At 45.8% G+C, this 12,500-nt stretch overlaps 3 non-coding genes across 3 annotated transcripts in view; all 3 read right to left on the minus strand.

Annotated features, from left to right (window-relative positions):
- LOC126877886 (large subunit ribosomal RNA) overlaps positions 1-115 on the minus strand; it is a 4,079-nt gene extending 3,964 nt beyond the window's left edge. Inside the window, exon 1 of the ribosomal RNA XR_007695422.1 lies at positions 1-115. This exon is cut by the window's left edge and continues 3,964 nt beyond it. This is a non-coding gene — a ribosomal RNA (large subunit ribosomal RNA).
- A 1,937-nt stretch (positions 116-2,052) lies between these two features.
- Positions 2,053-2,207, minus strand: LOC126877882 (5.8S ribosomal RNA). Its single transcript, XR_007695419.1, has one exon. It is a non-coding gene; the product is annotated as a 5.8S ribosomal RNA (ribosomal RNA).
- A 3,359-nt stretch (positions 2,208-5,566) lies between these two features.
- On the minus strand, positions 5,567-7,489 carry LOC126877885 (small subunit ribosomal RNA). Its single transcript, XR_007695421.1, has one exon. It is a non-coding gene; the product is annotated as a small subunit ribosomal RNA (ribosomal RNA).
- Positions 7,490-12,500: the final 5,011 nt, after the last annotated feature.

Consider the following 12,500-nt stretch of genomic DNA (forward strand, 5'->3'; position numbering starts at 1 on the left):
GTGCTGGGCTAATTCCTGTTCGCTCGCCGCTACTAAGGAAATCCTTGTTAGTTTCTTTTCCTCCGCTTAGTAATATGCTTAAATTCAGCGGGTGATCTCGCCTACTCTGAGGTCGCTTCAACGTCACGACGCGAAACGAAAATTCGTTCGTGTCGTGTTTTGCGTAGACTCGTAGAAAACGAAAGCTCGGAAAGATTCGGTGCGAGAGAAGGTGGTGTGTGTGTGTGTATTTCTCTGTGCGAAAATCGCCTCAAAGAGAAAAAAAATTCGAATAGAAGGAGAACACTCTCTATTCGATATACAATATATATGTATGTATGTATGTACGAGCGTTTTATGCATCTCGCCAAAGTGCCAAACTTCGTTCGTCGTATCATGTTCGAGCTAAGACTCACGCAAGACATCCGTGTAACGATCGTCCGGTTTTTAACGTCCGTCCTCTTTTTCTCCTACAGCCGTTTCTCTTCTCTCGACGATTCCAGCGGTTCCCGGTACGGGAACTCACGCAAGTGAAAAAGCGAGCGAGACGTACCGTCGGGTGGGTGTGTGTGTTCGGGGACTGGACGACCGGCGCGACGTTAGGATGCGCGGTCCAGCGATAGACGACGAAGAGGCATGGGATGACCAACACTCTCTTTTCTCTATTCTCGAAGCGTCGAATTGCCATAAAAAAAAAATCACACGCGCGCACGACATAGTCGTACGCGCGTGTATACCTCGTCTCTCTCAAAGTTTTTTTCTCGAGCCTCGCCAAAGGGGATCGTCTTCTTCCTCGTCTACGATCTCTCCGACGACGACGACCGTACGAACAACTTCGTAACGGACTCACATGCGCATCTTCCTCGGGTACAGAAACGCTGCGGAAAACACCTCGAGCTTGTAGTTACAGCAGCACCCGTGTATAGCCGATCTTAGACACACGCTAGTTCGCACACGCGTTACATATATAATATGTAAGATTTCCGACGAACGTGGCTTTTCGGGAGCCAGGCGCGCGGGCAGAGAGATACACGACGACGGGGAAAATTCGTCCCGATACGAGTACGTGTACTCTCCGATCTCCGCGCGACGCTGGGGATCATACCTCCCTAAGTCGTCAGAGCGCTCGAAGAAATCTCGCGTGTGCGTTCCCGGATCTACGGCTGATACTTTCGGGGCTTGTAAAAAAGCACAGAGCGTGTAAAACGCAACGACGACCCATCGATGCGACGGTCCTCGTTGTTGTCAGTCGCTTTCGCGAAGAGACGGAGTGGGCATTCGATCCCTGGGGCTGTACGAGAGTCTTAAGAAAAGACGGTAGATTATGGCAAAGTTTCGCACGCCATCGAGTTTAGGTTTTTTTTTTGGTTCTCTCTTCTCTCCTCTCTCGACCGAGTTCCCATATTTGCTTTCTCTCTCAGTCTCGCCAAATATAATATTCTTTTAAGACGACGTCGGGGGCGCGGACCTTCGTGCGTCGAACACCGGCAAACGTAGCATATATCGCCTGATATGAAAAAAAAATCGGTCACGAGGAGAACACTACGAGTATATACGTTCGATAACCGATACACGAAGCGGTGCATAAGCGGGCGGTCGCCCTCGTAAGGACGACTCACGACGCCGCGAGCACTCACGCAGGTCCGTGACCGGTTCTCTCCGCTCTTATTCGTATCCCTTCGTATACCTTCGTCCGACTCTGAAACGTTCTCTTATAATTTTTAAGAAGAACGACGGCGGGTTGTCAAGGCAAGAAGGGACAGAGAGAGACAGAGGTAGAGTTTCGTAGTCTCCCGTGAACACGATAGATTATATATCGAGCATGCGTACGACTTGCACGGTCTCTGCACGACCGCGACGAACGCCGACGAGCGTCCAACAATCGCTCGTACGTCGCGTATGTTCTCTCCGTCCGCTCTTATTCGTATCCTCGTTCTTGTACCTTCGTCCGACTCTGAAACGTTCTCTTATATAAAGAAGAACGACGGCGGGTTGTTAAGGCAAGAAGGGACAGAGAGAGACAGATACGGAGAGTAACGATACGCAACGCAAGCAGTCTTAGGTTTACGTGAGCAACCCTCAGCCAGGCGTGGTCCAGGAATTGTATCCGTGGACCGCAATGTGCGTTCGAAATGTCGATGTTCATGTGTCCTGCAGTTCACACGTTGACGCGCAATTAGCTGCGTTCTTCATCGACCCACGAGCCAAGTGATCCACCGTTCAGGGTAATCTTTTATAAATTTACAACAGTTCAATACTCAAATGTACTCTTCTCGGTTCTAGCGAAGCCGAGTTCCGTCACGTTCGACCAACGGGAATCGAACGCGCAGAAGTCGCCATAGGATTGACGACACAAAAACGTTCGAAAAAAAAAGAAAACGACGAACGCGCGAAGATACGCGCGTTCGCCGGCCGGGCGTAAAGTACATTATGATATATAACAACCATCGAGATCGAAGCTCCGTTCGTCAGGAAACGACGGGGATATATACACCCGATTCTGAATCCTCTGTACAGCACACGATCTCGCGAACGAGTAAGCACGGTGGCTAGCCCATGTTATATATGTGTTTGATTCTACTCTCTCGTCCAATTATTCAAGAAACAGCGCGCGTGCATCTCTCCATCGTTCGGGTGATAGTAAAGATTCGATGGGATTCGCGCGGCCGTCCGCCTCGAGCGGTCTTTCGTCCCAATATCCAGAAGCAGAGTTTGAAAAACTCTAGCGACGGCACGGGTGTCCGACTCACGACATCGAGGTTTCGAAGCCGGCGATCCCCTCCGAACGGATGGCGACCACGCGACCGACTGAAAGCATGAAAAATCGACGAAAGATAGAACACATCTCCGTTCGGGTGGTGTTTTTTTTTTTAAAAAAAAAAAAAACAAAAATTCGATGGGACTCGCAGCCATCGTCCTCGCGCGGTCTTTCGTCCCGATATCCAGAAGCAGAGTTTGAAAAACTCTAGCGACGGCACGGGTGTCCGACTCACGACAACGAGGATAGACAGCCGGTCCCCTCCGAACGGGTTATGCGACGATAAACTCGATGAAACTTTAGTCTCGTTCAGGTAGTGTGTGTCTTGTAAATCAAAAATTCGATGGGACTCGCATCCATCGTCCTCGCGCGGTCTTTCGTCCCAACATCCAGAAGCAGAGTTTGAAAAACTCTAGCGACGGCACGGGTGTCCGACTCACGACAACGAGGATAGACAGCCGGTCCCCTCTGAACGGTATATTATATATGAGATGATAGACGACAAACTGGATGAAACTTTAAGTCTCGTTCAGGTAGTGTGTAAATCAAAAATTCGATGGGACTCGCATCCGTCGTCCTCGCGCGGTCTTTCGTCCCGATATCCAGAAGCAGAGTTTGAAAAACTCTAGCGACGGCACGGGTCTCCGACTCACGACAACGAGGAAAGACAGCCGGTCCCCTCTGAACGGTATATTATATGAAACTTTAAGTCTCGTTCAGGTAGTGTTTAAATAAAAAATTCGATGGGACTCGCATCCGTCGTCCTCGCGCGGTCTTTCGTCCCGATATCCAGAAGCAGAGTTTGAAAAACTCTAGCGACGGCACGGGTGTCCGACTCACGACAACGAGGAAAGACAGCCGGTCCCCTCTGAACGGTATATTATATGAAACTTTAAGTCTCGTTCAGGTAGTGTTTAAATAAAAAATTCGATGGGACTCGCATCCGTCGTCCTCGCGCGGTCTTTCGTCCCGATATCCAGAAGCAGAGTTTGAAAAACTCTAGCGACGGCACGGGTGTCCGACTCACGACAACGAGGAAAGACAGCCGGTCCCCTCTGAACGGTATATTATATGAAACTTTAAGTCTCGTTCAGGTAGTGTGTAAGTCAAAAATTCGATGGGACTCGCATCCGTCGTCCTCGCGCGGTCTTTCGTCCCGATATCCAGAAGCAGAGTTTGAAAAACTCTAGCGACGGCACGGGTGTCCGACTCACGACAACGAGGATAGACAGCCGGTCCCCTCTGAACGGTATATAATATGAAACTTTAAGTCTCGTTCAGGTAGTGTGTAAGTCAAAAATTCGATGGGACTCGCATCCGTCGTCCTCGCGCGGTCTTTCGTCCCGATATCCAGAAGCAGAGTTTGAAAAACTCTAGCGACGGCACGGGTGTCCGACTCACGACAACGAGGATAGACAGCCGGTCCCCTCTGAACGGTATATAATATACATTATGCGACGGTAGACGATCAACTAGACGAAACTTTAGTCTCGTTCAGGTGGTGTAAAAAAAATTCGATGGGATACGCACGCACGGCTGTCGTCGTCCTCGAGCGGTCTTTCGTCCCAATATCCAGAAGCAGAGTTTGAAAAACTCTAGCGACGGCACGGGTGTCCGACTCACGACATCGAGGCTTCGAAGCCGGCGGCGTTCCCCTCTGAACGAACTTCGGCTAGACTAGTTACGAATCGTTGCTACACATCGTCTTCATCGTCGTCGTCGTCGACATCGACATCATCATCATATCATCATCATCATCATCATCATCATCGGTCATCGTCGCATAGCGGGCCAACATCCACGCGATGCGTCTTCGTTCTAGGTTACCCGATCCACGAGTATGTTACACGTGGTTTCGTTATTTCGAACGAAACGACATACGAAGAGCACACGCCCTTTGGGTAGGAAGCACGTTTCGAGAACGACGAGAGTTTCGATGAAAGAGACGAGAGAAGTCGACGCAGAAGGTATCCATGGATCTTCGAAGAGAACCTTCGAAGATGTATATCGGTATCCTTTCGCTCTGCGCGACTCGCTACAAGTTCTTTCGCTCTCGTCGACTCGTTCTAGACGCTTCGTTCGATCCCAAAGAGGAGTCTTCGATATGTCCCGTTGCTAGGAGGAGAACAAACGCAACACAGACCACGAAACATAGAAGAGAATAGGCGAGCATGATCACTCCGACACGAGGCACTTTAGAGATTTTCTTATTAGTTTGCATGGACTTTTATATTTCGTTTGTACGGTTTCCACGATGCAAATACGAAATACGAGATCGTGACGGCGGGTCTTTCTGTGTACGGCCTCTCGCAGGCGCCACGACTGCATTTCTCTTTACACCTGGTTTCCATCGTAATTTTTTCGTTTGATATCGAGCCTTAACTTTTGTTGGCTCTTTCGAAGCTAGAGTTCCCTTTTATTAGAATTTCATATATATATATATATATTATATGTTATATGTTTTATTCGGAGACGGCGGGTCTTTCTGTTTACGACCTCACGCAGGCGCCTCGAATAAGTTTCATTCGCATTTCGTTTTTATACTTGTATATATATATCTCTTCATCCCGATGATCGAGAGAGAGTGCCACCTTCTCTTCGTATAATTCCGTAGCTGGAGGGTCGTCTCCTCCTTAAGAATATTTCTATTCGTGCCAACGGAGGTTGCCAAGCTCCCTGGCGTTTTCGTTTGTTAAAGTATATAGCTTGTTAATACGTCGTATATACTTTCGTCGATACAGGAGGAGTACGGCTCCTTACCGACCATTGTGATATATATTTCATAGTTTTTATATGTGTTCAAGTCAAATTCTTTTGGTATCGTATCGTTAATGATCCTTCCGCAGGTTCACCTACGGAAACCTTGTTACGACTTTTACTTCCTCTAAATGATCAAGTTTGGTCATCTTCCCGGTAACATCGGCAATGCTTATCACATTGGCCGCGCACCAGTCCGAAGACCTCACTAAATCATTCAATCGGTAGTAGCGACGGGCGGTGTGTACAAAGGGCAGGGACGTAATCAACGCGAGCTTATGACTCGCGCTTACTGGGAATTCCTCGTTCATGGGGAATAATTGCAAGCCCCAATCCCTAGCACGAAGGAGGTTCAGCGGGTTACCCGGGCCTTTCGGCCAGGGAAAACACGCTGATTCCTTCAGTGTAGCGCGCGTGCGGCCCAGAACATCTAAGGGCATCACAGACCTGTTATTGCTCAATCTCGTGCGGCTAGAAGCCGCCTGTTCCTCTAAGAAGATTTGTTTGTACGTTGGTAGTAAAAACCCACCGACCGAAGCCGGGGGCCTTCGAGATACCATAAGTTACGTCTATTTAGCAGGCTAGAGTCTCGTTCGTTATCGGAATTAACCAGACAAATCGCTCCACCAACTAAGAACGGCCATGCACCACCACCCACCGAATCAAGAAAGAGCTATCAATCTGTCAATCCTTCCGGTGTCCGGGCCTGGTGAGGTTTCCCGTGTTGAGTCAAATTAAGCCGCAGGCTCCACTCCTGGTGGTGCCCTTCCGTCAATTCCTTTAAGTTTCAGCTTTGCAACCATACTTCCCCCGGAACCCAAAAGCTTTGGTTTCCCGGAAGCTGCCCGCCGAGTCATCGGAGGAACTTCGGCGGATCGCTGGCTGGCATCGTTTATGGTTAGAACTAGGGCGGTATCTGATCGCCTTCGAACCTCTAACTTTCGTTCTTGATTAATGAAAACATTTTTGGCAAATGCTTTCGCTTCTGTCCGTCTTGCGACGATCCAAGAATTTCACCTCTAACGTCGCAATACGAATGCCCCCATCTGTCCCTATTAATCATTACCTCGGGGCTCCGAAAACCAACAAAATAGAACCGAGGTCCTATTCCATTATTCCATGCACACAGTATTCAGGCGAAGGTAGCCTGCTTTAAGCACTCTAATTTGTTCAAAGTAAACGTATCGGCCCACCTCGACACTCAGTGAAGAGCACCGCGATGGGATATTAGTTGGACCGCCCGCGAGGAGCTAAGCCCACCGATAGGACGTACCACATAATGCCAGTTAAACACCGCGAGCGGTGAACCGACACTGTGACACACAGATTCAACTACGAGCTTTTTAACCGCAACAACTTTAATATACGCTATTGGAGCTGGAATTACCGCGGCTGCTGGCACCAGACTTGCCCTCCAATTGGTCCTCGTTAAAGGATTTAAAGTGTACTCATTCCGATTACGGGGCCTCGGATGAGTCCCGTATCGTTATTTTTCGTCACTACCTCCCCGTGCCGGGAGTGGGTAATTTGCGCGCCTGCTGCCTTCCTTGGATGTGGTAGCTGTTTCTCAGGCTCCCTCTCCGGAATCGAACCCTGATTCCCCGTTACCCGTTACAACCATGGTAGGCGCAGAACCTACCATCGACAGTTGATAAGGCAGACATTTGAAAGATGCGTCGCCGGTGCTAGATGACCATGCGATCAGCACAAAGTTATTCAGAGTCACCAAAACAAACGATGGACGGACAGACGAGCCATCCGCCACCGATTGGTTTTGATCTAATAAAAGCATTCCTACCATCTCTGGTCGGAATCTGTTTGCATGTATTAGCTCTAGAATTACCACAGTTATCCAAGTAAATGTAGGTATGATCTAAGAAACCATAACTGATTTAATGAGCCATTCGCGGTTTCACCTTAATGCGGCATGTACTGAGACATGCATGGCTTAATCTTTGAGACAAGCATATGACTACTGGCAGGATCAACCAGGGATCTTATTCGTATAACAATTCTTATAAATTTCGTTTAAGTTCTCTTCGTGTCGTAGGTGGGACGTAAGCACCGTACGACGAGACTTTTCGTTCTTAAGATAGATATATCTATAAAATATATCTCCTAGCGACGTTCGAGATACACCCATAGTTCAGTAATAATCTTCGAACGCCGCTCGCAGCCACTTTGTAATTCTCAACTCCACCTCCTCTCTTCTCTCTCTCTCTCTCTCTCTCATAGTCTTATATAAAATGTTTAGAATCGTACTTCTAAAGGAACATTTCCATAATGCTGTCTTCGTGTAAAAAGACTTATTAGAATATCTTAGCGGTAAAGCACGTATACGCACCTCACGCTGAACGAACAAGCGCGTATCCCAGTGCGTCGCGCTGGACATACCGTAAGAATATTCTTTCAATCGGTAGAACATTTTCGGCAGAAGACATACTACGCAAAGATAGTACGCTCCTACCGCCTCATCGGATACTTCTGCGAAAGCAGAAGTTTTTATAGAAAGCAGACGGTTATACTCTTTTGAATGAATCGATGCTCAGTTAGTACAAGCACACACGCATCTAACAATTTTTGTTAGAATACGTACACACAGGTCACCAGCTTCCCGACTCAGGGGAACCTTGCCACGATATTTGGTCATTACGTCCAGGACAGCGACCCGCGGCGCAGCAGTGTAGAGAAAAAACCAGAACGAGAACGGAGGAACAGTCGAGAAATAGCGTAAAATACACTAAGACTCGAGGAGCGGTGACTGAATTCTCAACCGAGGCCGTAGAATAGCCACGCGCTCAACGCTGTTCCGACCGAACCGTCCGGCTCGACGTCTCTCTTATAGATACGAAAGCGCCAGCCGGAAGGCCGGCGCCGGCCGGGCTAGCGGCCGCGCGCTTACGGTGCAAAACCTCCGTAGCAACGTACCGTTCGGAAGGGACGCTGGAACTTAGTCTCGCGAACGCTCGATCACTACTATACAAAGCCAATATCCAACCATCGAAATACATTACCAGACGTTTTATTAACATAATAGAAATGCATTTTTACCAAAAAATTAATTTTTTTTTTCACCGAAAAATTGCATCAGTAAACATACTCTTTTATCGAATACGGACAAAAAATAAGTTTATAATCAATTACAATACGTTAAAATAAGTAGAAATATGCAAAAAAATATATACCTTGTAACGTTAATTAACGAAAAAATTAGAAAAATATCCCAGTCGTGTCAGTTCGACGAACGCTAATTTTTTGAAAAAATCGATAAAAATGTTTAATCCCGACGTATTTAATAGAGATAGAACGATTCCCGTAAAAAAATTCATACCTTGTAACGCTTTTAAACGAATAAACTCGAAAAAACTTTTTCGCCCTCGGAATTTTTCTAAGTCCCAACGTACCGGCTCGGAATTTTTCTATGTTCCAACGACCGGTCGTGTCGGTCCAAACGTTTTTATATCCGTCTGCCGACGATATAAACGCTTAATCCCGACGTATTTTATCGAGTTATAACGATTTCTTGAAAAATATTCGTACGTTATAACGCTTTTTAACGAATTAATCGAAAAAGAGTGTTCGGTCCGAAAATTTTCTAAGTACGAACGACCGGCCGCATAGGTCCGTTTTTAAAAATCGTTCTCGGACGGAAATAAACCATTAATCCCGACGTATTTCGTCGAGTTACGTCGATTTATGCAAAAAAATTCATACCTTGTAACGCTTTTTAACGAATAAACTCGAAAAAACTTTTTCGCGCTCGGAATTTTTCTAAGTCCCAACGTACCGGCTCGGAATTTTTCTATGTTCCAACGACCGGTCGTGTCGGTCCAAACGTTTTTATATCCGTCTGCCGACGATATAAACGCTTAATCCCGACGTATTTTATCGAGTTATAACGATTTCTTGAAAAATATTCGTACGTTATAACGCTTTTTAACGAATTAATCGAAAAAGAGTGTTCGGTCCGAAAATTTTCTAAGTACGAACGACCGGCCGCATAGGTCCGTTTTTAAAAATCGTTCTCGGACGGAAATAAACCATTAATCCCGACGTATTTCGTCGAGTTACGTCGATTTATGCAAAAAAATTCATACCTTGTAACGCTTTTTAACGAATAAACTCGAAAAAACTTTTTCGCGCTCGGAATTTTTCTAAGTCCCAACGTACCGGCTCGGAATTTTTCTATGTTCCAACGACCGGTCGTGTCGGTCCAAACGTTTTTATATCCGTCTGCCGACGATATAAACGCTTAATCCCGACGTATTTTATCGAGTTATAACGATTTCTTGAAAAATATTCGTACGTTATAACGCTTTTTAACGAATTAATCGAAAAAGAGTGTTCGGTCCGAAAATTTTCTAAGTACGAACGACCGGCCGCATAGGTCCGTTTTTAAAAATCGTTCTCGGACGGAAATAAACCATTAATCCCGACGTATTTCGTCGAGTTACGTCGATTTATGCAAAAAAATTCATACCTTGTAACGCTTTTTAACGAATAAACTCGAAAAAACTTTTTCGCGCTCGGAATTTTTCTAAGTCCCAACGTACCGGCTCGGAATTTTTCTATGTTCCAACGACCGGTCGTGTCGGTCCAAACGTTTTTATATCCGTCTGCCGACGATATAAACGCTTAATCCCGACGTATTTTATCGAGTTATAACGATTTCTTGAAAAATATTCGTACGTTATAACGCTTTTTAACGAATTAATCGAAAAAGAGTGTTCGGTCCGAAAATTTTCTAAGTACGAACGACCGGCCGCATAGGTCCGTTTTTAAAAATCGTTCTCGGACGGAAATAAACCATTAATCCCGACGTATTTCGTCGAGTTACGTCGATTTATGCAAAAAAATTCATACCTTGTAACGCTTTTTAACGAATAAACTCGAAAAAACTTTTTCGCCCTCGGAATTTTTCTAAGTCCCAACGTACCGGCTCGGAATTTTTCTATGTTCCAACGACCGGTCGTGTCGGTCCAAACGTTTTTATATCCGTCTGCCGACGATATAAACGCTTAATCCCGACGTATTTTATCGAGTTATAACGATTTCTTGAAAAATATTCGTACCTTCTAACACTTTTTAACGAGTTATTTGGAGGGGATCTTTCGGCCTTTTCGTAGCGGTGCGAAAAAATTCTAAGTTCCAACGTCCCGGTCACGTTGGTCCGGAGGATGAAATTTTTTAAAAAAATAAAGTGAAATCGCTACTTTCGACTAGATTTCGTCGATACGTAACGATTTCACACAAAATTTCGATACGTTATAACGCTTTTTGGCGAGTTATTTCGAGTTGAACATTCGGTACTTTCGTAACGGGGCGAAAAAATTCTAAGTTCCAACGTCCCGGTCACGTTGGTCCGGAGGATGAAATTTTTTAAAAAAATAAAGTGAAATCGCTACTTTCGACTAGATTTCGTCGAAACGTAACGATTTCACGCAAAATTTCGATACGTTATAACGCTTTTTGGCGAGTTATTTCGAGTTGAACTTTCGGTACTTTCGTAACGGTGCGAAAAAATTCTAAGTTCCAACGTCCCGGTCACGTTGGTCCGGAGGATGAAATTTTTTAAAAAAATAAAGTGAAATCGCTACTTTCGACTAGATTTCGTCGAAACGTAACGATTTCACGCAAAATTTCGATACGTTATAACGCTTTTTGGCGAGTTATTTCGAGTTGAACTTTCGGTACTTTCGTAACGGTGCGAAAAAATTCTAAGTTCCAACGTCCCGGTCACGTTGGTCCGGAGGATGAAATTTTTTAAAAAAATAAAGTGAAATCGCTACTTTCGACTAGATTTCGTCGATACGTAACGATTTCACGCAAAATTTCGATACGTTATAACGCTTTTTAGCGAGTTATTTCGAGTTGAACTTTCGGTACTTTCGTAACGGTGCGAAAAAATTCTAAGTTCCAACGTCCCGGTCACGTTGGTCCGGAGGATGAAATTTTTTAAAAAAATAAAGTGAAATCGCTACTTTCGACTAGATTTCGTCGAAACGTAACGATTTCACGCAAAATTTCGATACGTTATAACGCTTTTTGGCGAGTTATTTCGAGTTGAACTTTCGGTACTTTCGTAACGGTGCGAAAAAATTCTAAGTTCCAACGTCCCGGTCACGTTGGTCCGGAGGATGAAATTTTTTAAAAAAATAAAGTGAAATCGCTACTTTCGACTAGATTTCGTCGAAACGTAACGATTTCACGCAAAATTTCGATACGTTATAACGCTTTTTGGCGAGTTATTTCGAGTTGAACTTTCGGTACTTTCGTAGCGGTGCGAAAAAATTCTAAGTTCCAACGTCCCGGTCACGTTGGTCCGGAGGATGAAATTTTTTAAAAAAATAAAGTGAAATCGCTACTTTCGACTAGATTTCGTCGATACGTAACGATTTCACTGATAATTTCGATGCGTTATAACGCTTTTTCTCGAGTTATTTCGACTCGAACGTTCGAACAGTGGCGAATATTTCAAAGTCCCTGCGACGCAACGATACGCTCTTACGCGTTGCTCGCTCGCTCCGCTCGCTCGAAAAAAAAAGTAGCCCAACCCAAAACCAATCCCTTTAGCGTTCGTTCTTCGATTTCATCGAAATCTTCGTTCGAACGCTTGGGATCGGTTTTGGGTTGGGCTATATTCGTCCGAGCGAGCGCAGCGAGCGAGCATTTGTCGCGATTATTTTCCTCGTTTTCGTCTCTCTCGTGAAACGGGAAAAAACGTGGAAAACGGGAAAAAACGGGAAAAAACGGGAAAAAACGCGAAGAAACGGGAAAAAACGCGGAAAAACGTTTAAAAATATTTGAAAAAGCGCGCGCGCGCGCGCGCAATACGAGCTGCGCAGAACGGCGTACCTTAAGAGAGTGTTACCTACTCCGGCGCATACCCGCTGATTCGGAGGTGCGCGCGCAGCGGTAGCACGAGCGGCTAAGTCCAGCGGCGTATTGCTTTATGCTCGCACGCGACTAAGTCCAGCGGCGTATTGCTTTCAGTTTGTACGCGACT

The sequence above is a fragment of the Bombus huntii genome, unplaced genomic scaffold (genome assembly GCF_024542735.1).
Source record: "Bombus huntii isolate Logan2020A unplaced genomic scaffold, iyBomHunt1.1 ctg00000267.1, whole genome shotgun sequence".
Taxonomy (NCBI): domain Eukaryota; kingdom Metazoa; phylum Arthropoda; class Insecta; order Hymenoptera; family Apidae; genus Bombus; species Bombus huntii.